The sequence below is a fragment of the Rhagoletis pomonella genome, unplaced genomic scaffold (genome assembly GCF_013731165.1).
Source record: "Rhagoletis pomonella isolate Grant_MI unplaced genomic scaffold, Rhpom_1.0 Rhpom_scaffold_00006, whole genome shotgun sequence".
Classification (NCBI taxonomy): domain Eukaryota; kingdom Metazoa; phylum Arthropoda; class Insecta; order Diptera; family Tephritidae; genus Rhagoletis; species Rhagoletis pomonella.
In genome coordinates, this window is record NW_023458560.1 from 78534965 (window position 1) to 78540266 (window position 5302).

The window sequence follows — 5302 nt, forward strand, 5'->3', positions numbered from 1 at the left end:
GATAATTCACTCAAAATTGATATTTACAATAATTTTTAGACGAAAAAAAACATACCAAATGGCCGAAAATTTCTAAAATCGCTCAATAACCACGCCTACTTCCCATATAACGGTAATTTTCAGAAATACGAAAACTGCGATATTTTAGTAACTACTGGAGATAGTTCACTCAAAATTGATATTTACAATAATTTTTAGACGAAAAAAAAGAATATTATAAATTTTTGGAAAATGGGCGTAGCCACGCCCACTTATGGTTACATGTGTATATCTTGGTAACCGCTGCACCAATTTTTCCAAACTTGGCACAGTTGTTGGCCTTGGTACAACATAAAAAATCGCCGAAACTCACATCCCATATAACGGTAATTTAGAAAAATACGAAATCCTCGATAAATCAGTAAATATTGAGGCTAATTTATTCAAAATTGATGCTTGCAACAATTCTTTACCAAGAAATACGTTTATGGTAAAATTTTGGAAAATGGGCGTGGCACCGCCCACTTATGATCACATATATGTATATCGGTAACCGTTCTACTAATTTGTACCAAACTCGGTGTGGTTATTGTGCTTGCCACATATAAGCAAAACGTTGAAAATTATTGAAGTCGGACTAAAATAACGGCCGCTTCTCATATAACGGTAAATTTCAGAAATGCTTGAAATTTCAATATTTCGAAATTGAAGGACGCTAATTTACTCAAAATTGATACACCCCGGCTTACCATGTAGCGGTAGCTTTCGGAAAGGTGAAAGAACATATATTTAATACTTGCGCCGGGTATTTAATGTTCGGCTCCACCCGAACGTAGACTTTCTTACTTGTTATTATTATTTTTAAAAAGAAAAACATTTTTATTTTACTTATTTCTTCTTTTTTAATTTAATTTGTTTTTCTTTTCTTAACTTCAATTACCTTTAAACTTTTGTATTTTATTGCTTTAAGGGCAGAAATATATGTGCTTTATTTCATTTAATTGTTTTTTTTATTTTTCTAAGTTTAATTTATTTTTCAGTATAATTTTCTTTTAATTTTTAGATTTTATTTTCAAAAAGAAAAACCTTTTTTTTAATTCCGTTTACAAATATTTTTTATATTGTAATTTATTTTGTTTCTTCTTTTTTTAATGTACATAATTTCTTTTTCTTGTGTTAATTTCACTTTCGCTTAATTTTTATATTTTACTGATATAAAAAGAAAAATATATGTATGAATTTGTTTTATTTCATATAAGTTCTAGGATTTATTTTATTTTTTTAATTCATTTTTTTTTCAATTTTTTTCTCACAATTTTGACATTTTGCTTCAAAAATAAAAAATATTAGATCAGAATTACCCTGTTTAACCCACTGTAACAAATACATATCGTCACTACACGCGAATGAAGGCGCGCTAGTGTTTTGACGGCGAAAAAAGGGGTTTAAAAAAAGTTTAGCCCTCGTGTTCAAAAATCGCTGCCAGCAATACCTACACAGGGAAAACGTTACCTCGTCTATATACATACAGGCCAGAATTGGCAAACATTCTTGTCTGTAAAAGCTATTTTACTGATTTTATAGCGCAGGGCTGAGTGTCCCGTTAAATACTAAGTGAGTGTTCGAAGCTCCCCTCTGCTAAAATTAAGTAATTCATTTGAAGCCTCTTTTAATGGACCAATAAATCGCCTAATTTGTCCTTGCGCTGAACAATTTATACATAGCCCATTGAACTCCTAACGCAGTTAGTCATGCTCTTTTTCGAAAAGGATCCTGGACTTGGAGTTCTGTGGTTGATTCGTGTTTTTCTAGACTGTTCATTTTCATCATATCCTTCATACCCCGCTGCTGTGTTTAGGCTCTAAGAGCCTTAAGGGTAGTGGAATGAACTTGATATTATTATATAGAACTTCAGTGCTAGTATGGCCACCTGACTGTCGGACAAAATACAGATGTAATGTGCCCATTTATAACTCGTAAAAGAGTTCCAACAAGGCTGCTGATAATATTACCAGCATAAATACACTCACGAGGCATATTTTTCTACTCTGCATGCCGGGAGGAAGTACATTCCACTAACCTGGACTTTTCCAGAGTCTCAAAGTATTGTCTCTTAAATCACAATAATGTTATGTCTGAAAACCCGCATAGAGTGACGCTGGCGTGACTCAAAGGTATGAGGCTTAACCTTAAAGTGATCGTGCGAGCCGTTGGGGGCATCAACTAAATTAATATTTTTCATTCAGAAAAGTAGACGATTATTTCCCTTTAGCAACATGCTGTCTATTTAGTATACTGTTGCCAAAAAATCTGAAGATGTCTTCGGTTTTAGAATTAAATCTCTCCAGATGGCCCCACACTAAGTCCACTGCGGTAATATGAATTTTTTATCGTTAAAATTATTCCACTTTTTTCAACCTCTTTGTGAACAATCGCTGATAATTTAAAACAAAACGATTATTGGCGCCTCGAACAAAAGCAAACGCAACATTTTAAAACAGTACAATCCTCACTGCCAATTAAAGCGAAACATTTCTTCACTTCTCAAATAAAAAACACAAAAAATTGAAAAGTACAACTACTCAGTCATAATCAGCCGCTTATCTCCTTAAAAATGTGAAATAAAATCGCAGAACAAAAGATCGCTTTCAGCAAGCACCAGCGACACTCCCCCAGCTCATCGTACTCATCTGATTTTCGCATCTTACGCTTCAGAGATACCAGCTTCGCAATCCACCAGATTTGGCCTTGATGTTTGTCAGAGGTGCAGAAAAAATTTTAACAACAAAAACAGTTATTGTCAGCAGAGCTGCAATGAATGGGTATGGATGAATGTCAAAAGTTTTCTGGTTTCTTGTTCGTTTTTGTTTTCTTTTTTAGTTTTAGTGTTGCTTCCCTCTATACATCACTTCTTCTGTGTAAGATATGGACGACTTCTTTTTGTTGTCGGGCTGTCAACGAGTTGAGTTCTGCTTGCGTTTTGCTCCTTATGCGATTATTTATTATAGTGTTTGTTCGAAAATCATAAGGAAGTGGCGAAAAAATTAAGTTTATCGCTGTGAAATGAGCAAAATGTTATAAATTTTTGACATGACACATCGGGTGGCAGCCACGCACAGCTACCTTTTGAGCGAAACAATAACTTTGAACATTGTTGAAAAGTCATGCGTGAAACTGGAAAGAATTATGGGGTACAGTGCGTGTGAAAAGTTGTGCTCTATTCTAGAGACTCTTCTACCTTGGCTCAAATTAAAGATCTTGAACAGCACTATAGCGTACTTTTTATTCGAGTGATATAAAATTATGAGAAGGATGCACAGCTGCATGCAAATACAAAAAAATGCATTTCTTAAACTGAGGTGTTAAAATTTTTTTTTTAATTTTTAAGCAGTGAACATTAGCTTTCAAAACCATTTTGTTGGTATCAAAATATTGCTTATGTCGAAAGCGCTACGATTAATTCCCAGGGACCACATTGTGCGCCGGCCTGCCTGCGGGCAAAGCTCTTTTAAGGACCGGTGCCCACCACCTCTTTATTTCAAGTAGTCTCTCAATTATTCAAATATAACAATGATGAGCTATTTCTGTGAATCTACTTTTTTATTGGGCGTGCTAGACTTTAGATGGTAAGGTTGGGCTGATAGAGAGTCTGATGTAAATTTCTAAAAATTCATTAAGGTTTAATGAGATCGACCTCGAGCGCCTAACCTCAAAAGTTATTAAGATTACTTCAAAAAAGTCATGTAATCTTGTTTCTTAACTTCTGTGACTCAGTGTTGCCCTTTAGAATACCGCCAGCTTTTTAATCTTTGTTTCCAAATTTTAAGCCATAAACTCGCTTATTTACGCGGACATTTCTTTGAAATTGAACCAAAGGCTGCACAGCTTTTAGCCGACTTTCCGACGGTTGACTGTCCCATCAGCTGTGGTTGTCATATTTGCACACTGAGCGGACAGATGCGACACGCATTTATTTTTTTGATTAAAATTATCTTTCTTCTGCATGCTTTGTAACGGTTATACTTTTCTTCATTTAAATAAATTTATGAGAAGTGATCCTTCTTTTCCTTAGCAATGAAGTATATTCGAAATTTTTTTAATTCATATGTATTTGTGATTTGTTTCTTTTTCCAAACCAAAATTGAGTTACTGCGTCCAAATATTTAATAACTTAGCATTTCATTATACCTCTGTCGCCAAAAAAGGGGTATATGCAGCATTTAAATTATTTCGAAATTCCTTGAACATTTAAGGCGTTTTTCAGCGAAATTTGCTGTTTTCTTTTAATTTTTATTCCAGCTTTTTGAATATTATTGCCGCATTTTACCTGAAATGGCAATAATAACTTAATTAGCTGGCTGAATATGCGCTGAAATTTTTTTTTTTTAACTTACCTTTATTTAGCTTTCAGTTAGCTTTGTTTTTATTTTACTTGGCTGGTTAGTTGCTCCAGCTGCGCTCGTTAAAATATTCCATTAAATTAAATTTAATGCAACATGACTGCAATTATTCTTCGCTTTCCCTCACTTCCTTCCCGCTCTGCACCAATATTGTTCGATTTTTTTTTTTGCTTATTTTACTTGTGCTGGGTTTTCATTTTTTTTGCTCGCATATTTTCTTAAGCTGCAGCAGCATGCGGCGGCATCAGTTTGCAATTCTCTCATCGCTTGGCGGCACGTTGCAAATCATTCAATTCTAATTAACCAGCACTCGCTCATTCCCGACAATTCGCAATGTACCTAGCTAGTACTTGCTCGCGCGCAGTGTGGCCTGGCAGTTGATATGCTCCTTTATATGGATGTGCGTGCGAATGTGTGCAAGCTTGTACATACCAGCTTTAGCTTGACTTTAGCGTCAGCTTTAGCTTTAACCGATGTTGCAAACTAAATTTACGGCCACCAGCGCCATGGCTTGCATATATTTCCTGTTGTTGTTGTTGTTAGTGTACATATATTTGTCGTCGACGCCAATTTCTCAATGCGTGCATTAGATATCCAATTTCTTCTTCTACACTTCTGTTGCTCATCAATTTCAATTCCGCGTTGCTGCTGCTGCTGCTGCTGCTGCTGTCTGCTGTCTCCGTTGCCATGTTTTACTGCTGTTACTGTTTCCGTGGCTACAATGTTGAATTTGCTGGCTGGCATTCCCTGTGTTCATGCTTCTTTCACTAATGGGCCATCAGTTATGTAGTTGACTCACTGGCGGAGTGTAACTTGCAACTTGCAACATATGCCACTCGTCTGCCACTACTGCGATCTACTGCGGGGTGTCTTCTGTTGTTTATGGCGTTCTTCTACTGTTAACATTTTATACACATTTGAGC